The sequence below is a fragment of the Sminthopsis crassicaudata genome, chromosome 3 (assembly GCF_048593235.1).
Source record: "Sminthopsis crassicaudata isolate SCR6 chromosome 3, ASM4859323v1, whole genome shotgun sequence".
NCBI classification, from domain to species: Eukaryota; Metazoa; Chordata; class Mammalia; order Dasyuromorphia; family Dasyuridae; genus Sminthopsis; species Sminthopsis crassicaudata.
Genome location: NC_133619.1, coordinates 459731017 through 459754165, shown reverse-complemented (window position 1 = coordinate 459754165; position 23149 = coordinate 459731017). Strand labels below are relative to the sequence as shown.

Sequence of the window (23149 nt, the reverse complement as noted above, 5' to 3'; positions counted from 1 at the left end):
AATATTCAATGGCAAAGACTGGTAAAATTAAAAAAAAATCAGAAATATGGCAAGATTTGTAGATGCCTAAAATTATAGAAAATAGCACCAGAATAAGAATATAATCCAAGAGAGCACAAATGTAGCAGTCTTCCTTTCTGTTAAAATTTTGCAATTGACAAAAGTGAGAAGCAAAAAGTATAGTCCATTGCAATCTTGCTAAACTTTTTTTTTAAAAATGTTGCGCTCTCTCTCTCTCTCTCTCTCTCTCTCTCTCTCTCTCTCTCTCTCTCTCTCTCTCTCCCCCACTCCCTCTATTTCCCCTCCCCTATCAGCTTGCAAATTGGTTGAAAGATGTCTGCTTTATTAAAACAAAATATGATAAAAAGATAAAAATAAAAACCTGAAGATTCAAGTTCATCACCTCCTGACACATTTTAATGCCTGTATCCTCTCATAAATGTCCTCAAATAATGAATTTTCATTGTAAAACTTTGCCCTACTTCAGAGATGAAGTACAAAAGAAGACAAAACAATCCTCTAATAAAAGCAAACGATTGTAGAGAGAAAATCAAAATTGAACTTAAAGGAGAATGAATATAGCTAAATTTTATTTAAATTCTACTCTAGTATGGGATGTTTCCATTTGAAAAAGTCTTAGTAAGAAGTGACTAAATCATCTTCATAGTATATTAAATACCTTATTGATTATCAAAGTAGACTAGGAACTGCAAAAGAATGGTTCTTGGAATTGATAACCTGATCTGGCCATGCCCCCAAATTCAAGTAGGTATTGGCAAAAATACAAAAGAAAGGAATAGTCTATTCTATTCTCTCTCTCCTTCTCCCTCTTCCTTCTGCTCCTTCCTTCTTTTTTGTTCTCCCTCCTTCTCCCTCCACCCCCTCCTTTTCTTCACCCTCTTCCTCACTCTTTTCCCCATTCTCATTTGTTCTACAACCTTCTAACAAACACCTACTATCTAATCTATTCCTACCCACACCTACAACATAGCTGATTGTGGAGAAAAAAATATAATTAAGACCTGCTGCATGCCCTTGAGATTTCAATCCATTCTGGATAGATTTATTTATTTATTTATTTTGCAAATTTATTCATGGTCCATCATTTGTTGATGCCATGATTAGGAAGTAACTTTGTAAAGTTTTTCAGTATGTTGGAATAGAGCTTTATTCTGACAAGCTAATTAATTACTTTTGTATTTTGGAATTACCTATTGTTTTATGAAAGTCCTTGTTGAGTTTGAGTGACATGGTTTTCTAAGTATTGTTTTTTAAGAGAGAACTACTGTACATTTTAGTATAGAATAACCATGGCATGCTGATGAGCTATTGTTCTTTAGTTGTACCCATTTGTCCAGGGAACATGAGGGAGAACCTTTCTTGTATATAGGCAGATAAGATTGGAGAGAAGAATAACTCATCTCCAAATGTGACACAAAATAGTTTTTTTGCTCTTTTGTAATAATATACCTCAAATAAAACAAAAAGCCTCTCTCCTGTCTCTCTTTTTCTGTCTCTGTCTCTATACATATACATATGCATTTATTTGTATTTGTAATCTTCAATTTAGCTTAAACTACTTTAAGACTCTTGCACTACCCTGTACAGAAATACATGCATACATACATGCATGCATGCATAAATACATACATATATACATACTGTGTTATAATTATATTTAAGTTACTGGTATTGGCAAACACTGGTAAAACCATGGGCAAAGCTTAAAGCCATGGGCAAGGTTTAGTTTAAAATGCAATTCCAAGAACTGCATGGCAGTTTTCAGAATCTTTTTCCTTTGATGGCTTTATTGGATACTATAGTTCTATGGAGAAGTAACTTGAATTTGTCTCAGTATGTTATTGGTCTTTATAGCTTTGTTTTTAGTTATGAGAATCAAGTTTTTGAGTAGAAAACTTCATGCTGGTTAGGATACACATTCCCTTCTATCTTCCTCAGTCTCTTGCTGGTTCATTCTTCCCCAAAGAATAGTCTAGGATGTATTAGCTCTGTGATTGCTTTATAATATCCTTGGTGTACATTGGTGTTGTGTGGCTCAGAATGGCAAGGGGTCACCATTTAATAAAAAAGCTGGAGAGATCTTTAGGAGCAAAGCAAAAGTTTATTGTATATTCTTGTGAGAATTAAACATTCCACCCTTTGAGCAAGCAATCAAAGGGAGGAGGCGGCTTCTGGGACAGGTTTTACAGTTTAAATAGTCCATAATGCAAACACCTCTCTCACCACTTACCATCATCATCATTGGCTGAGGGTTTTACATTCTAAACGTGGGAACTACCCAAGAAATTGAACCTGGCCAATAAGTACATAGTTGCCCATATTTGATTGAAGTAGGGAGAAAATGATGTCATGGGAGGATAGCAGGAGGGGACTTAGGTTTGCCCTTGAGTTAATGCTTAAGGACCTTCAGGCTTACTCCAACTCTGAAGTAGATGAAACGTTATTTGATTTTCACAACTGTTCTGAGAGATCTCACCTCATCTCGTTCAGTGTGGTCCTGCACTTGCCCAGGAAAAGATTTGGGGAGAATTATCAGTCTTAGAGTGTTTATTCACCAGGTGCTTTAGTTTGCTACCAGTTTATCCTGATATAATTCCTTTTAATTTGGTATTCTTGTGGCATTCCTGAGTATATTTGTAGGTATTATCATATAAAACTTACTGGACATCAGCAGGAAAGAATGTCCAGTAAGTTTTATATAATAATTATATGATAATGTAATTTATAAATCCATAAATCTGCTCCAAGTATTCTTCTTGTATTCATATGTATTTTTTGAAATGAAATTACTACAACAAAATATAATTGATCCTAAAGGTAAATTATAGCTCACAAGATTATTCAGTAATTAGAGGCCAATCCTTGAGGCAAAATTCTCTGCTTCCCAAGTCCCCTCTATTCTGTTCTCCATCTCCCTCTTAGTTATTCCTAGCTTCTTACACTTCATGTATAAATAAATGCTTTGACTATTACAAGTAAATGCTTATATAAAGGAGAACTGAGAGCTCTAGCAGTGGAAAATAAAAAAGGATCACATGAAGAAAGTATGCTTAGGATTTTTTCTCCCTTTTTTAATCTTATTGTCCTCTGGTTGAAGTTCTTGACTCTTCTGTTTGTCATTCAAGGCTTACATTTGAAGTTTTATCTTATTTTATATTCTTCGACATACTCCAAATTTAGCCAAGCAAGGTTACTCTGTCTGCTAGATCTGCCTGGTGTAATTTCAACTTCAGGCAGTCAGCATATGCACTTAAGCATTTACTGTATGTCCAGTTCCTTGTTAAGCACAGAGGATACAAAGAAACATAAAAAAACAGTCTCTGCACTGAGGAACCTTACATGCTAAGATAGCATACAAATAATTATTTACAAGTAAGATATATGTCAACTGAAGAGAAATCTTAGAGGGAAGGCACTAATATTAAGGGGGACTCAGAAAGACTTGTAGAAGTTGAGTTTTTACTTAAGACCTGAAGGATTCCAAGAAAGCCAGGAGGCAGAGAGGAGGAGAAATAGTAGTCTAGCCATGGACACAGCCAATGGAAATATATGAAGTCTGGCATACATTAGTTGTGTGACACTGGATAAATCATTTAACTCTTAGGCAAGTTTAGAGAAAGTAACAACTTGCGTTGATAGTTTTCTTACCTCTAAGATCTCTCTACCAATAAAAGCACAAGTCTAATCCCTATCTTACACCCATTGATATTGTGTCTGGCACAAAATTTCCTTGAATTGATCACAGGTTAAAAAAAAAAATGCTGTACATATTACAACTAATAAATTAGCAACTCTTGTTAAGCACCTACTACATACTAGGCATTGGAACTATGCAAACAAAAGCAAGAGTCCCTGTCCTCAAGTAGTTTACAATCTGGTCAGAGTAGACATGTACAAGTATGGTATATGCAAAATGCACACCATATAGAAAAAAAGTTGGTTTTGGCAAGAAAATGCTAGCAGTTGAAGCAGTAATGAAATCCAACATGGCAGACTAAGTAAAACACTAGACTTAAGTCAGAAAGATCTGAATTCAATATTTCCCCAGACACTAGTTATGTGATCCTAAGCAAGTCACTTCTCAGTTCAAGAATTTTCTCATTTGTAAGATATAAGGTCTCTTCTTATTCTAGATTTATAATCATATGAATGTAATATTTGTGTTGAATTTTGAAAGAATATATGGATTCTAAGAGATAAGAGAGAGGAAGAAAAGCCATGATAAGGCCATAATGAAAGATGTAAAATACTTTATATCAGAGATGGGGAAAAGGAAACTTTGGTTGAACATTATCATTCATATACATATATAATTAAGATATGTATATAATTATATAATTATTATAGACCTCGAACAATCTCTAAGACAATAATGTTGAAATAATGTTGAAAAGATAGAATGGAGTTAGACTGTGAAGGTTTTTAAATGACAAAGTTTGTTCATGTTGTGTTTATGTAAATACCAATTGCTCATTAATAAAACAAAAAAAAAAAACCTATTTGAACAGCTTTCCTGAAATGTATATATTTATGGAAATATTGGAAATGGTAATTATTTTATCCATTAGGTAAATTATCATTTAGATATTTTAAGCAATTATAATTTCTTATCAATATTAATCTAATTTTTTAAAATGTAAGATGACAGTTAAGTATTTGTAAAAATAAATAATCTAAAATGTTTATTTTCATTGGATTAAAAAAGTCCTCTTTTCTCAAAGTATAATAATCAGATTTCTCCTTCCTTCAATTGGTATATTTTTTTCATTTTTTGGAGGACTATAATTTTGTGCTTACGTGTTATTAGAGGCAGCTATAGTATTTTTTAAAAAACAACAACAACATGTATTTTAAATATAAAGGGCTGTATTCACATTGTGTTTTTCAGTTATTAGTTTGTGATCTTGAAAAATTAAAGAAAAAGACTCTTTTGAGTCTCTCTGCACACATGCACACATACACATACAAACATAATACACATGCAGTGCAGATATACATACAATACACATGCCTACACAGGCATTTGTATATGTGTGTATACATGTAACAAGGGACAATAATATTTGTCGTCCTAACCTCACAGGTTTGCTGTGAAAATCAAATGACTTTTGCAAATTTCAAAATGAATCATATATGTTGGTTATTAAATGAGAACATGTCGTATTGGAGAGAGTGCTGGATTTGGAACCAGAAAGACCCAGGCAGTAACCCAATCAGTGACACTACTAGCTAGCTAGCGATCTGTGCTGCAGGCGGCTCACTAAGACTACAAGTTAAAACTTGACTGTGATCTGCTTTGGTGGAGGCAAGTTACATATTCATGAAACCACAGGTCCTTGACATGTGTGTAAACTGTAAAGTGTTATATAAATGTCAGCTATTATCATTCATTGTACTTTTAAAATCTCATTTTAGAAAGAATCCTGGAGTGGGAGTCAGGGGACCAAGTTTTAATTCTGGCTCTGCTTCTAACTTGCTGTTACCCTGAGGGCATCACTTTAAACCCTCTGGGCCTCAGTTTCTACATCTGTAAAATGAGATTGTTCAACTGCAATAAACTAAGGTTCCTTCTATCTCTTACATTCAAAGATTATAGAGGTAGAAAATTATAGGTGTGGTGTTAACCCTGTGCTATAAAACTCACATGTGGAATCATGCTAAAGTTGCAATATCCAATTCCCGATGTTTTTCTCTGGCATTTTGGACACTGAATATGAAATCAACTTACTTGGATCTTTATTCTCCTCTTAATATGCTATATTCAATTGCCTTAAAAATCATTATATGTGCTTTACCTAATAAATACTATCAGCTTGATGAGTTAATTGTAATTATTTCATTCTGTTCTTCCCTTAAATCAATACTACAAGTTTTGTTTATAACAAGTACAATTGTTTTATTTTGTTTTGTTTTTTTCCTGAGGCTGGGGTTAAGTGACTTGCCCAGGGTCACACAGCTAGAAAGTGTTAAGTGTCTGAGATCAGATCCACTGCACCACCTAGCTGCCCTATACAATTTAAACTTTCCTTTGGACATTTTTAGGGGTGGACTTCTCTATGCTTACATGTGTATGTGCACTGCATGTTCTCACATGTGTAACAAGTGTGTGTTTTAATGATAATCCCAATGAAACTGAAACAGATTTTCTTAGGTGAAAAATACATGATAATGCCTGAGAAAATTACCAGTCCAAGGTCATGCAAACATTCGGTCATAAAAGGGCACTTTGATGGTTCTCTAGAGGGTGGGCTAATGTGCCTTTTTCCTGATCCTGTCTTCTCCCCATCCCCAACCACACAGCCCTTCACCACCCTTGGGTTAAGTTATCAGCAATGGCTGGAAGAAAGAGAATACTTCACCACAGGTGCTGATGTGAAACTGACAAGTAGTTTATAAACTAGCCCTACCCTATTGCTTGGAGAAGCTTTATAACTGATTGTTTTAATACCAAAGTGACACCAAAGGGGGTCAAGTAAATAAATATGCATGCCTCGCCAGTTCAAAATAATAAAATTCCAATGTGTGCAAGCCTGCTTGTTGAACATATGTTTGAGGCACGGCTAAGCCATCTGGCTCAATGTCAAGCATTTACACCAACTGCAGTCTTACAGTACCTGACAGCAGAAAAGCTTTATTCCCCTGGTGTTTGGGCACAAATGGAGAAATATTATTGAAATGATTATCTGCATCAAGACTCAGATTTGCTTTGACATTTAGCTGGCTCTGTTTAATCCAAAGGGTTGTCTGAATGAATAAAGAGGAGGGTTCCTCCAGAAGAGACTTCAAGCAGCCAGGAAAAGCCAAATGATTAATGAGACGGAAAGGCAGGGTGGACCCTGCCCACCTCCACCCAGACCTCCGTGCCAAGAACTGAATATGAAATTAGTCTAAAGCTTCCCATGGCTTGTCAAGAAGATTCTCCCCATCTCACAGGGGCTCTCATTTTGGACCTCTAAAAACAAAAGGAGCTGCTACTACCTGACCCAATATGGAAGAAGAAACTGAGACAAAGAGTTTCACTCTCTAATCAGAGAAATTTCTAATCCTAACTTCTTGAGACTTTAACAGCTCCACTAGAGACATTTAGACTTATATTTGGAAGGCATGGAGTCCTTAGAAAATGGAGAAAGATAGCATCTGATGAGTGCCATGAGGCAGCATAACCCTCACATCAAAGAAGTAACAATTACTGAAGAAGACCCAGCTCTGCTGTGTTTATATGTTGTCACTCAATAACACTGAAAAATGAAGCCTTGAGCCAAGGTTATTGAAAAAAAAGAATTCACTGTTGTACTCATATTCACCTGCCTTGATAGAATGCTGAAGTTGATCAAAAACAGGGACCTATATCATTAACAATATTCCAAAGTCAGCTTACTTGCTAATAATGTAAAACACCAGTGTGAAATAAGTGCCTTCCTCTGAGGGTTATACAGACAGATTCACTATCTTTGGACTGTGAGGGAATGAGAGCCATGGATACTGATTGATGATTTGGATTTGAAATTGGATTTGGTGATTTTAGTTGAATAAGAATGTTAGATATGATTTCCTCAACACTTTTACTTTTAATTAACTTTTTATGGAGATTTAAATGAATTCTAGATGAACACAATTAGCAGCCTAATTGATTTGTTTCAGCCCCATAGTGGATGATCAGTGTGCTGGCAGCATTGTGCTATACTATTCCAGGATGTCAAACAGTTTCTTGGTTTGTTTGGTTTTTTTGAAGTTAGTTGAGGGGAACTGTGTCAAATAGGTGGCTTAATTTTTTTCCTTTTAAGTATATATATTTTTTAATGATCCTCTATTGCTTTGCATCTATATCATCCTTAAATGTCTCTGTTACCATTTTGAAATAGTATTGTGGTTTACTTTTGTATTAATAGACATATATAATAGTTACATATAATCCCACATACATTAAAGAATTCTCAAGAAAAGAAAAATTACTCATTATCAATAGATATTAGAACAATATGATTTTGTGGGGAAAAAAAAATATATATATATACATATATATATCTGGAGTTAGAGGACTTAATCCCTCTTCCAACAATTATTATTTGAATGACAAGTCATTCCCACCACTTGTATCTCAGTTTCCTCACTAGAAAATAAAGAGGTTGAAGTAGATAGCTTCTCAGGCCCATTCTGTCTCAGTATATGTTCCTAATTTACTTTTTTTTTTTGGTATAAGAAAACAAACAGGAAAAAAGAATGTTCAAAATAAAACAAGTATAAAATACTCACAAAAAGCAAAAACAATAATAAAAAAGAAAACAATAATAACAGCAAAAGCATAACTTCATGACAATTCTAGTTTGTCAGGGATCTCCCTTAAAAGGTTTTGTTTAAATAAATCTTTGTAAAATGACATTCTTTTATAGTGTTAAGAACAATGAGCGGGTGAGAAAATATATTATGACATAGTTAAACACAGGGCTATAATTTCTAAACTGAATAAATTACATGTTTTCCCCTATTATGATACAGACAGCCAAACTGAACATTTTTTGAAAGAAAATGACCAACGCATGATTAATTGCAAGCTCACAGATTTTGCAGCTTCAAGAGTAAATCAACTGCTAAGAAGTGCTAACTTGCTAAAATATAAACTAATTTTAGTCTCCAGATATTAAAATATAATCCATCTTCTTCCTCCATTGGGAAAGCTAATTAGAAATTGTGACTGGCATAAGGAGGAGAACCCAGAGAACACTGAGATTAAGTTCACTTGCTTAAAACCTGAGCCCAGAAAATCTGTGGCTAGATTTTTTTTTTTTTTGCATTTCACATGTTAAGAGTGTCCTGAAACCAGCTTATGCTAATGACTGTTCCCAAAATATATAAGTGACAGAAGAGTTTGTAATGAGAACAATCTGAGCTTGCAAAGAATGACTTAAATAGAACTCCATTTTTCCCCCTTCTGCCTAGACACAGAAGAATGGGCAAAGAGACTCTGGATGGCACCTAAACCTCTCTTCTCAAAAGAACTGAATTTTCTTATCGAATATTATATGCTTGAGCTTTAGAATGTCATTAGCAGGTAAGTGATAGTTGAATTATAAAACTGGGGCTTCAAGAAAGATGTTCAAACCTTTGATTTCAGGTTTAGCTGTAAATAAATGTTTCTAGCTCTGCTTCAGGAAACGGAAAGAAGGACTCTAGAGAGCCATTGGAATAAAAGAGTAATGTAATAAATTGCAAAAATTTATAGAAATGATACTGATCATTTTATATTTTTATATAGAAATGACACCCTTAAACCATCAGTTTTAAGACATTATTTTACTTTCATTTTTGATAGGCAAAATGGTACAAGGATAGAACTAGACTTAGGGTTGGGAACACCTAGATTCTAGTCCTGCCTGTCTCTGATAACATACTACATAATTATGGGCAAGTCAGTTAATCTTTCTATATGCAATTCATGATTAGGTTGCAGAGAAAATACTGGCTACTATTGGTAGAGAAAAAAAAAATTTCTCTATGAGCTCTCAATGAAATTACGTGTCTCTTTATTTTTCTTTACAGAATAAATTAGCTATTAAAAAAGTCTTCTCACCAATACAGTCATGATGTTTTTACAAAAGAGAAGTGGAAGAGAAAATAGAATTAGAAGTAATTTATCATGTGCATCGATGACCCACATGTGTACATTTATGATTGGTAGTGTGGTAGAGTGGATAGAAGAAAGGCCTTGGCAATAGCTTGTCCCAGGTTTATATTCTGTCTGACATGTATTGGCTTCGTGGCCATGGACAAGTTAATTCAGACTCTTTGTGTCCTAAGGCAAAGCATCTTAAACTGTGGGTTGTGACCTCATATGGTCATATAACTGAATGTGGGGGGTCACAAAATTATGGTTTATTATCAGCAAATGTTTAATTTCTATACCTATATTCCTGGAGTGGCATAAAACTTTCTCAGGCAAAAAGGGGTCATAAGTAAAAAAAAAAGTTTAAGAAGTTCTGTCTTAGGGAACTTTCTAACTCTTTAAGAATTTAAGTTACAGAGGAGTTACAGTGTATTAATGCAAGAAATTTCCATGCTGGGAATTCCCCACACTGATGATATCATATCTAGATTGATCCTACTCCTTGCAAAAAGTATATGTGTGTGTGTGTATTATATATGTACATTTTATATATATATATATATTACTTTAGAAATCTTTAGATCTAGATACATAAAGATAGATATCAATGGTCATAGATTATACTTATTTGCTATTTACATGGTATTACATGGTATCTGCTCTTTTATAGTGTAGCATATTATATAATATATACAGTAGTCTGTCTTGTATTTCAGTGTTTGAAAAGATCTATGATCTTACTGGTGTTCCACTAATGTCAATCATAAATAACTATTATATGCCTTAGCAAACAATCTTCATGAATTTCTGTGGCTGCAATAATTCCTCACTTGGAATCAGCTTCCTGGTGAAATTTGAAGCCATTTTAACCTGATGGACTTTCCAAAGCTTGTGTCCTGTTTTCTTAGCCTTTGTTTTTGATCCCTAGGATTAGTGCCTTTTGCACAGTAAAGATTTAGTGAATGCTTCTTGAATTAAATGGAGAACCTAGAGTTCCATCCATTTTATGAACAGAACTTTTGGTGAGTCCTGGATACACATGAGCAACATGTATACACATTTATTCTATGTACTACTGATGCACCCGATACTATTCTACATATAATTACATATCTATTTTTAGATAATTTAATTACCTCATACATAACAATCATATATCTATATAGATAACATATCTGTTATATACAAAAGAATTGACTCTATTAAATTTATGTTTATACACATTTAGGAAGGTACCCAAATCACTTCATCTACCATTGCAGAAATGACATCAAAGCATTATATATTGTGATTAGAGTTGAAACATTCCCCAGTTGAAAAAACTGTATGTTTTGGTTACACTTACTATTATCAGATTCAAATTATTTGTCCTATACAATTTGAGAATGTTATGACTCTTTCTTGGCAAAATCACACTCTAAATTCATTATGCTTAATGAGATCTGAATTGTGAAGGTTTGGTTAGATCTGTGCCTGGTTCTCTTTCTTGTTCCAAATTCTCCAATAGTTTAACTGCACAACAATATGCTAAGTTATGTGAAGGATCTATAATTTCATCACTATTGTAGTTCTTTCCACCAATGCAGATCACAACCTATTTTTAATTTGGCAGGTATATGTATTCCAATAGAATGTAATCCCCTTGAGGGAAGGAAGCACTTTATTTTTATTTTTTATCCTTGTATCTCTAGCACTAACCACGTTTAATAAATGGTTATTGATTGTTTGGGAGAGAGCTAGAGAGATGACTAAAATTCAGAGAGATTAAATATTCCAATAAACTCATGAAGCTTGTGAGTATTCCAAGAGAGATTTATTCCTAAACTTTCTTGATTCCCCACCCTGCTTTTTAAATCTTATGCCATTACTTCTGACTTCAGCTATATTTTGTTGTTCAGTTGTTTTTAGTCACGTTCAACTTTTTATGACCCCATTTGATATTTTCTTGGTAGGGACATTGGAGTAGTTTGCCATTTCCTTTTTAGCACATTTTACAGATGAAGAAATTAAGATAGACAGGATTAAGTGACTTGCCCAGATCACAAACATAGGAAGTCTTTGAGACCAAATTTGAACTCAGGCTTTCCTGACTTCAAGCTTAACATTGTATCTATTGTGCCATCTAGTTGCCTGCATTAGGTTTCTGAATAGTCAGTGTTTAAGTGGTAAATGTAAAAATCATGAAATTTTAGAGCTTGAAAATAGCCTTAATTCTTACCTAGTATCAGTCTAATATTTTATAAATGAGGAAACTAATAAAGGAAGTGACTTGCCAAATGACACCAGTAACAAAGTCCTGAATTATGCATTTTCTGTAGTGTTTCGTTTCCAGGAATTGCTCATTTTATCAAATCATTCTATATTTTTCAGAAGTGCTCAACATACATTTCCTTTGAAAAGAAAGTTCTGTTGGTACAATTTTGCTTGTACAATAATAATCAGTATTAATAATTCACATTTATACTCTTCAGTTCACCAAACACTTTTCTTATGACGATCACGAGAGAGAATTCTAGAAGTGTTGTCATCCTCCTTTATTTTTTTTTTTAAAAGAAGTGAGTTCTTAGAGATTTAAGTGCTTTGACCAAAATCACAAAACTATTTGTAGAAGAACAAATATTAGACCCAGGTATCCTTAACTTTGAGTGAATGATATGTTCTTTCCTTTTTTTTTTTCTCCAACATGGAAAGGCAGACTTTGCACGATATCTGTCATCCTTGATCAACTAGAATAATGATCATTTCCAAGAAACCAAAGACAAGCTAAGAGCTAATACAGATAGAAGAGAGGAGAAGAAATGTAAACCACGAGTCAGAAAAGTTCAGTTTCAGTCTTAGCACTGCTAGTGAAATTGAAGTTCAACAAAATCTTCAGGCCATGGTTTTCACATGTATCAAACAAGAGGTACACTTGGTTGCCAAGATTACCAACAATGATGTGTTATTTCTTTGACTTAAGAAGAAAAAAGGCATGACTCCCTTACCTGGCAACATTTGCCAAGAACCCCCAACTATATCAGGAAAACGAAAAAGTAAAGACAATAAAGGAGAAAAAAGTGTGAGATAATGGAGCAAGTGGTAGAAAGCAGAGAAAGAAGGTCAAAATGGCAGCAGAATTAATAAACAACAAAGATATGAAGTAGGAATGGAAACAGTGGCTACAATGAGAGAAGGAAAAGATTTAGTTATTTATTATCTGCTTCTTGTAGGCATTTTCATCCCCAGCAGTTAGCACAGTGTTGGAATGTAGTAAGTAGCTTGCTTAATGCCTGATGACTGATTGACAAGCAGGGCCTTATAGATCTAGATGGCCTCAAAGGATATCTCTGTATTACAGCATAACACAATAAGAGATGTTCAGAATTTTGCTGACCTTGGGTCATCAAGGAAAAGTCAAATTATGTTCAATATCCTCTTTCAGAAGATGATCACAGAATCTAGAAATTAGAAGTAATGGTATGCTAAAGTTGCTGTGACTTGTTAGCTTCAATTGCTAAATTTACAGTGTGAGCATTAACAGCTCAAGACATTGGCAAATGCTGCAAATTAAAGATTGACTTTTTGTTTTGTTAATTATATAGACTTAAAAATGATGTAAAAATGTTAATAATGCATATTAACTTTAGAAGTATGTTGTGCATATAGTTGTAATTATTTTGGGTTTCATTGTTGCTTTTTAGAGATCTTGTTAAATTTTACTACCACATAGTAAATAGAAGCAACTTCAGAGGTAATATTTTTCAGTCTGACCAAGTATGCTTTGCAATTTGTTGATAGCAAAGGGTCATTCTCAAAGGTCTCCATTAAGGAGGAACTCTTTTATTGTTAAAACAACCCATTCCAGTTTTGAATAGCAATGTTAGCAAGTTTTCCTTCATGTGAAGTTTGAATCTCTCTTTTTGCGATTTCTATCTGCTTCTAGTTCTTCTCTCTGAAAACAAGAAGAAGCAAAGTAAATTCTTCTTCCTTTCAAATACCTAGAGCAGGATTAATTATCCATTCCCTGTCTTTTCTTATCTAGGCTAAACCCCTCTCTTTTCTTTAGTTGATTCTTGTCTGTGTCTCATTCACTAGTTTCTCAACATTCTGGTTACCCTCTTCCAGACACAGACAAGCTTATAAATATCTTTCCTAAGGATGGCACCACAACTATGCATAGTATTTAGGATTTGGTCTTACTAGGACAGAAAACTAAAGGAACTATTTAAAATTTTAAATATCTGCCTCTCTTTATATAGTCTAAGATAGTTCTAGCTGTCTTGGCTACAATATTAAACTCAATTAGGTGTTAAATTTAAGTACACTAAAATACCCATATCTTTTATGCAGTACTTGATAACAAGTCCCCCTCCCTCACCTGTAAAATAAATTTTTTGAATCCATATTAGATTTTATGTTTATACCTATAAAATTTCAATTTATTCATTTGAGGCTATTGTCCTTGTTTGTTTGGTTCTTTTGTGGCCCTGGGTATCTATGAATGATTATTATATATCTGAGTAGAGTGTTAGATTCAGTTTTGATCAACATACCTTCTTCGCTTTGCTATGTTAAAAACATTAAACATTAAAACATTAAACAGTCTAGGACTAAGGATAGATCCCTGGGGTACCCACTAGAAACTACCTTCTATATGACCATCTATTAATGACTACTTTGATCTTAGTCCTTCAATCAGTCTTACGGATGCATAAATATATTATCAACTACCTTATACCTCTCTATCTTATCCATAAGCAAAATAGGAGAGAAATTGAAAAATACTTTGTGAAATCTAGACATTGAATGTAAAATCATCTCTTTATAAATTCTTGATTTTTGAACAACAGCAACAAAAAGGAAATTGCATTAGTCTAACATGACTAACTTTCAATGAAGCCATGAATGCAAAATGCAAGTATTTAACTAATATGTTATAGAACATTTCTATATTTGTCAGAAATAAAGTTCATTGTCAAGATTGCAACTATGCCTTCTTCCATTTCTTTAAAAAATTGATATCTAAAATCTGAGTGGATTGATGAACTTCCTCTTTCTTTAGCCTCTTTGATTTCTTTAGATAACTACTCTTTTTTTTTCTTCCTCAAAAAAAAAAATATTTCTTCTCTTGTTTTCAGAATTTCATTTTAATGATATCCCCATCTATCTTGGGCAACATTTACACATTTAAGGAAAGTAATATATTTTCACATTTTAAGAAAATTGCAGCATATCTAGAAAAAAATTAGAAGTGATTAAAATTTAAAAGATTTGTTGTTATTGTTGTAGTTTTAGTGCTTAAAAAGGGAAATTTCTATTATTTGGAAAATCTTTAACACCAAATTCTACCACCATTCTGGTAATTGAAGCAAAATTAAATTTTCTATTTGTGTTTCTTTTTCACTATATTGTAACTTTTTACATCTTCTAATTTTCTTATTCTTTTCTGAAAATAGTCTAGCAATTATTTTCTTTCCTTAATTCAGGGAAACTCTATATAATATTCATACACTTTAGCTATACATACTGGTATAAATACACATACAAATACAAATACTTATATTTATGTATATGACATAGACTTCTATGTACATATATATGTATGTGTACTTATATAGACTTATATAGGTCTTTTTCTGGGGTCCTGGCCAGTGATTTCATTAAAGAAATACCCACTACTAATGAGGATCAATAGATTTTCAGTAACCTAGTCTTAGAGAAGTGCTCAAGATTAAATAACTAGTCTAGGCAGGTTTGGGCTCTGGTCATGCTAACACCCATTAATCTCCATTTACATACATGCACATACAGGCAAATGCCTCTGACCCAAACTGGGCAAATCACATAGCCTCACAATGCTTCAGGCATTTCTCTAAGACTAAGTTGCAGATTTTTTTATTATTCTGCAATGGTGAAACTAGCTTCCTTACTGGAACTTTTAATTATTTATTAAATAAAATTATTTTTGTTTATTATTTATATATTATTACAATATGATAAATAATAAACAAAAATAATTTTATTTAATAAATAATTGAATTTTTTATTAAAATAATAAATAATCTTCAGTGACCAGTAGGCCTGATCTACTCTGTCCCCATCAAGGAAATGCAACATCAACAAAAGTTCGAAGTCAGAAAACTTGTAGATAAATTCTAGAGCTTGACAGAATCTTTAAAAATATATTGTTTTAAAATTTTTTTTATTTAATTCACTTTCTAAAGTTCCAGAATTATTTACTATAACATTAATTTCTACTTTGCCATAGACACTTTAAAATACAGATACATAATGGATTTTATCATCACTCCAAATGACTCTACTTTCAATATATATATATCTAGTTTTAAGCTATACCTTTATGTATATATGTCCTTTTCTTTTTCTTCTTTCATTCTCTCTCCTGCTTAGTCTGTCTGTCTTCTTTGTGATATTCTGTTCCTTAACCCATTGTTTTATGAGGAAGAGGAATAATGCAGTTCATGAAGCATCAAGAGTCATGGGAGTTTCAAAAAGGAAGGTTTCATTCTGTTTCACAAAAAGAACTTTCTCATGATTGGAGCTATCTAGAAATGCCATGGGCCACCTCATGCAGGAAACAATACACATGGGAGGTATCTAAGCAAATTACAAGGCAACTTAGCTGATATTCATAAGAATATATCAGTAACTAGAAGTGATTGCAGAGGTCATTTAGTCCAGTCTCTTGATTTTAGAAATGCAGAAGCTGACATACACACAGAGGTCAATGATTTTAAGTGACAGAGCTGAGCATCAAATCAATTTCTTTTTCCTGGCATTAGGACATGAACAAGTGTCACACAAATATAGATGAGGCTTAGTTGTAAAAGAAATTCATTCATTAAACAGGATACTACTATACTAAATGATTTCTAAGGTCCTTTACAATTATGGATGATTACATTAGTTTATGTTTCATATATTAGTTTATGTATGTCTACACATACACACACACACGCATAAACATACACACAAAGTACTTCTTAAGGCTTGATAAAATTTCAATTGAAGGAGGTTCTTCCACTCATTAAATTTTATAGTTTTTCATTTCATTCTGAAAAAAAAAAAGTTTCTTTATACAACATTTAGCTTGCTAGAATAATTTTTGTTAATTATTTTAAATATATGTATGTGTATACATGTATATATAGATATGTGTGTATATATTTTTGATCAAATTTCATATAAAATGATCATATCTTGGTCATATAAATCTGTCAATCAAAAAATCAGCAAATGAGAAATGCACTCAGTAAACATTTGGGAAAAACATTACAGTTTTCTCCTTTTATTAAATTTTGACTAAACAAATGGCAAGTGGCTTGCCTTCAGAAAAGCTGCAAAGATAGTGAAATTGGAGGAAATGTATTACAAAGATTAAGATAACCTGTTTGAATATCTTACATCAACTAAGTTTCCTTCATAAGTACATATTCTTCACCTGTAAGACTTAGGACACCCTGAAATTTCTGTATCATAGGGAATTGCATCTGCTACCAAACTCTAAGCATGGGAGTTGGGTCTCGGTAAAACATGAACATGCTACTGCTAACAAAAGACATGGGATGGTTTGTGGGAGAGAATGATTGAGCAGGCCATTTTACTGATTATCAGATTTACTCATAACAGCAAAGGTCAGAATATATAATATGATAAGGACAAGATCTGTGATTTCATTTATTCAGGGAACTCTTAGGTAACTCCAGCCTCTGCGAGTATAGTTTGACACCCTCTTTGCAACTGAGATTTTCAGTACACTATGTGCAGGGGTTCTCAAACTACAGCCTTAGGCCAGATATAGGCCCGCTGAGGATGTTTAAGAAGGCTGCCAAGTTATGGCAAATGGGCTGAGGGGCGGAGACAGAGTGTGAGTTTTTGTTTTTATTATAGTCGGGCCCTCCAACAATCTGAGGGACAGTGAACTGCCCCCCTATTTAAAAAGTTTGAGGACCACTAAGAGTGTTAGGAGGCACTTTAGGCACTTTGTCTCAGTTTCCTCAACTATAAAATTGAGATAATAATAACATCTACCTTTCAGGGCTGTTGTAAGCAACAGATAAAATAAGGCACTTAAAATAATGTGTGATAGATACTATATACATGTTAACTCTTGTTTTTCCCTGTTTCTGTGTCTCTGTTTCTGTTTCTCTGTCTCTCTGTCCATCTGACTTTCTTGTCTGTCTCTTTCTCTTCAGGTCTCCCTAAGATGTGAACTAGATGGCCAAAGAGCTAGTCTCTGTCTAAATATCAATGTGTTTAATATATGGTATTGCTGATGAGACAGCTTATAGCTAAAAAAGTAAGTAATATGTTGAATCTTAAGACAGATGCTATGTCGATGGCAAAGTCAATAAATATTCTCATGACCTGCAACATCAACCTTGATATGATTTCTTTTAAACAGCTGTTACAATTTACATTCCATATACATAAAGGCTAATGTACATAAATTTCACTGTTAATATAAATTTCCTCTTTTTCCTCAGGATTTTAATTCAAGGCTTAAAGCACATGCCATGACTTCATTCTGTCTACGCCTTATGGCAGAGTGAAGTTTTAAAATGTTTAAAGGGTGAGAGAACAGCTTTTCTGACCCAGGAAAATCACTCAGATAGGACATTATTTGGATATGATGCAATCAGCTATCTATACCAACTGGGGAATTACTTTCACATATGTAGTTACCACTTTGCTTGCCTCGACTTAAAATATCAGAACCTGTCATCCAATATTTCTTAAATTTGATTTGGCTCATTCCTTGGAAGAAGAGAATGCTATTTCTAAGAAGGATGGAAACCCAAGAAAGATAATATGGAAGCAGACATATGACCACGTAATAAAAATTTTCTTATAAATACTTATGTCTGTCTTGTCCATTTATTTGAAAGCTTCAAAGGGATAATCCCTGCATAAAGGGTGCAATCATTTTAAATAACATAAATTGGATAAGAAATACTATAATGTTTCCAGGGATTTATTTTCCATCAAGATCAATTAAATAGGAATAGATGAAATTACTATCATAACAAAATAATAATAATAGCAATGTCTTTTGGAATAGTTAAAATATCATAGTCCTATTTTAAAAACTTTAAAAATCATATTGATTTTTCTACATATTATTGTATAGTCAAGACTTCAAGGATTTGCAATTTTATTGTTATGGGAAGTCCCTTTGCTTCTGTGATTTTGTCCGAGGAGGAGCTTCCTCCCACAAAGCAGATCATAAGCTGGCTGAAACTGATAGTCTTACAGACTTGCCTGAACCTTAGAGAGGTTAAGAGCCTTGCCCATATCTAAAATATCCAAAAATATCCAAAGTACAAAAATGTAACAAAACAGACCTATCCATGTTTGCACACCTACTAAATGTTAAATGCAGGATTTTAAGCCATGTTTTCATGAATCCCAGTTTAAAACTATTTTTTACTCCAAATTGTCTAGTTCATTTACTTTCAAAGAATAATGTATTTTAGCATATTTTATATCATAAATTATACTTTCTTCTGAATTAATGGGGCAGTTAGGTGGTAGAGAGAGTGCTGAATCTAGAGCAAAGAATATTCATATTCCTGAGATCAAATTTGGCCTCAGACACTAAAAACGTGAGTCATTTTACTGTTTGCCTCAGTTTCCTCATTTGTAAGATGAAATAGAAAAGGAAATGGCCAAACAGTCCAGTATCTCTTCCATGATAATTCCCAATGGAGTCACAAAAGTGGGACACAACTGAAAAACGACTGAACAATAACAAATGTGACAGTTAGTTCTTTCTCTGAAAATCCAGGAGACACAGGTTGAAGTATGCTTAAAGAGTTAGAACAACATAGCCTCCTAATTAATGATTTATAATATAAAATGGTATCAAAAGTTACTTAGAATTGTAGCTATATTGGGGTTCCAAAGCTGTTTTTTTTTTTAGTTTCCAGACTTGGCTATATCACAAGCTTCAATTTCCCAATATGTTTCATTCAATTAATTTCATTTCAGTAAACATTTATTGAGAGCCTTCTATGTCCAAAACATTGTGCTAGCTGATTCATAGTAACCTACTATATTTCCAGAACTAGTCTGGAAATATAAATAACTAGCCAAAGGAGGAAATATTCTTTGTAAAAAGGAAGCAGAAGTTGAAGATGATGAAGGAAACAATGGAATGTCATTTTTAAAATGATTTTATTTGAAGCAAATATTTTTATGTATTATATACAAATGCACATTATAATATGAGATTGTTTGATAATGTTAAGACAGCATACAAGCCTCAAATCTTTGATCTAAGACCTAGGATCTAGGATCAAATCCTGTACAATAGTGATTGACTCTCTTTTAGGCTTTCACTTACAGAGAAAGTATCAATCCACATTAATTTACAGAGTTTCCTCCTCAAAAGGACATCTGGTTTCTCTTTCCCCCACAAACAAAAGCTACCTTACAGGTTACAATAGCTTTATGAGCTATAAAATGAGCCATAAGTCAGGGTGTAAAAGAGACTAGATTTTTATATGCTTATAATGTATTTACTAACTTGCTCCTCAATTGTGTCATTGTATTACCAATTGTATTTTTTTCAATGAGGCTACCAGATCATGCTACTGTATCCCCTATTCCCCCAGGCTCCATCGTATTCCTTGTCACTGTCCCTTAAGGATCACTGATCTTTATATCTGAACTCCCCTACATGAATTGTATTGTCCAACTAATAATTAAAATGACAATAAAATAAGAACAAGCATTTACATAACTCTTTAAAGCTTGCAAAGTTATTTTATAAATACTATTTCATCCTCAGAACAATGCTGAGAGATATGTATTGTTAATATACCCTTTTCCAAGTGAGGAAAATAAGCCAGAAGGGGTTAAATGACTTAGGCAGTCATAGAGCTGATAAATGTTTGAGGCTGGATTTGAACTCAGCTCTCCTGCTCCAAATCTAGCACTCCATCTACTGCATCATTTTGGGGCCTAAAATATGTATTCAACCACAGGGACACCCAGATGTTCAATTTTTATTCCTGGCACAGTTCTGGGCTCCTAGTAAGCTCTTAAGTACTTTTCCTTACAATTGTTTCCATTCAATTCACTGAATGTCAGAGCAGGAAGAAACCTTATGGTCCAACTCTCAATCCTGGAAATTTCATTAATTTATTATATGCCCATTGGTAATGCATTTTTTGTCTCTAGACCTATTTCATCATCTGCAAACTGGAGATGAATTAACTAATCTTAAAATTCCTTCCAGATCCAACAATCTAAGTTTCTTTTCTTTATAGGAAGTTTTGAAGAGAAAAGGGAGAAATGGGGCATGAAACGAAAGTGAAGTGACAGGAAAAAAAGAAAGGAAAACGATCCAGTTTTTTTTTTTTTTTTTTTTTCATTTTAAATTACCTCAGATAACCTTGATTCTAAAGCACACTGTAGTAACTGGTATGGACTCAGCCAGGTAAACAGGTTTTCCCCAAACTACTCCTTGGCCACTTTAAAAAACTATGGTGAATGATGACTCAACTTCAATATTTTATTCTGTGTGCTAATGTGTCAGAAAATTATAGTTGTAGTAAAAAGGTTTACATTGAGCTTCAGTGGCTCCAAGTCAGCTATGATGGAACACCATGGAGCACTTCCAAGTGCATAGTTTTTCTCCATGAAAATTGGGGAACGGAAAATAGGACAAAACTATTTAAGTTTATCATTGGAGCATGAAATTCTAGAGGCAGTTAATGTGTGCTGATGACCAGGTATTGTTTTTTGGTAGAGAGGCAACATGGATTCTTGGAATGAGCAAACTTCCCAGCTCTGTCACTATACTTTTAATTGTGTGGAGCTTTAAGCAATCACTCCACAATAGTATCAAATGAAGGTGCTGGATGGCGGAATCTCTGACTTTCTTTCCAATCCTCTGTGATTCTAGATGAATACATAGATTGTTATCTACTCTATCTGCATGTTTATTTGATTTTTAAAAACAATTGGTAGTAGTGTTTTGATAAATGGAGAGATATCCAATGATATCTGCACTTTTATTTTAGGGATCCGATGATATTTTATAAAGATACTTTAAGGTTAGCTAAGAGTCCTCTGATTTCAAATGCCAATGCATTTCTCCATTGCCTTTTGGATAATTGAAAAAAAAAATTTATCTCTATTTTTTAAAAATTAAGTTAGAAGCAATTTTATTTAAATTAGTGTTAAGTCCTTTTTTAGAAATAGGTGAACACTGAAATTATTTTTAAGTGGTATTTTATAGTTCTTTGAGTTAGGAAGATTTTGTTTGGCCATTCAAAGATAGCACTGTCTTTCTACAAATTGGCAGACTTAGACTTAAGCCTTCTTTATGTCAATATGTCAAGGGTTGAGATTTCATTGATTTAGAGACTCCCAGTGTGGGAGCTCCCTCCATTGAGAAAGATTACAACCAAGCTATAATTTATAGTCTTAGAGTTTTCACTTCTCCCCAAATCCTGCCTCTATTTTTAAATTATCTATTTCTTTTGATTGTACCACCTCCCTCCCAGTCATTCAGGCTTATAGCCTGGGTCATTTTTGATCCTCCTCTCTCCCTATCTACTCATATCTGATCAGTTGCCAAATCCTGTCAGCAAGATCTTTCATCTATCCTTTCCTTTCACTTGCAGGCCCAGAGAGGTTAAATGCCTAATTCTTGGTCACATAGTCAGTCTCAGAAGTGGTATTTGAGCTCAGGTCTTCGTGGCTGAAACTACAATACTCCACTACTCCATAATGCCTTTTTAGCCATCTTTATATTTTTGTAAACAGATACCCTGCTTTCTTAAGATACATATTTGTACCAAAATTACAGATTCTCTTGTAGCCTTTCAGTAATTTCAGAATTTAGCCTTTTGCTTTCTAAAGAACTATGAAAAAGGAATGGTGCTATTCTTAGAGGTAACATAAGTGAAGAAATGTGGATCTTCATAGGGACTCTTCACCTGGACTGAGTTAAAAAAAAAAAAAAAAGTGTTTTTAGTTAATTGTATTTCAACATAATTGGTTTCTTTGTATAGTTTTGTATTTTATAATATGCACTAAAAACATTATTCTGAGAAGGAATTCATAGATTTCATTAGGTTTAGGACTCCAGCTTTAGGAAAATGTTCCTTGTTTCTGCTGTGTCTCTAATGTAATCAGGATAGGGCCATTACCCATGATGTGAGTGTCCTGGGCAGAAGGGAATTTTACTGCCCATCCACTCCATATTGTTTATGCCTGACCACAAAGACTAAGAGTCAGAGCTGGGAGAAATCTTATGTCCTGATTTATTACCTGTCTGGGGGTATGTCTTTTGGTGAGTTTGTATGATGGGAACCTAACATATCGCTGAACATTCTACAGATCTGCTCTATTTGTAGTCACTATTCCCACTATGTTGACAAATGAGTATTCTGAATTCTAAACTCATAAAATCAATATGGTGATCTCATCAATCTGGAAATTGACAGTTTCCACTCAAGTACATCTCAAAACCATTTCAGCAAAGTTCTAGCTGTAGGTACATCTCACATAGGA

General features: G+C 33.5%; 1 long non-coding RNA gene across 1 annotated transcript in view; it reads left to right on the top strand.

The window, feature by feature from the left end:
* Positions 1-22601, top strand: part of LOC141559678 (uncharacterized) — a 36056-nt gene extending 13455 nt beyond the window's left edge. Inside the window, exons 3-5 of the long non-coding RNA XR_012487521.1 lie at positions 8959-9070; positions 17818-17921; positions 20896-22601. This is a non-coding gene — a long non-coding RNA (uncharacterized LOC141559678). The remainder of the gene's footprint in view (positions 1-8958; positions 9071-17817; positions 17922-20895) is intronic.
* The last annotated feature ends 548 nt before the right edge of the window (positions 22602-23149 follow it).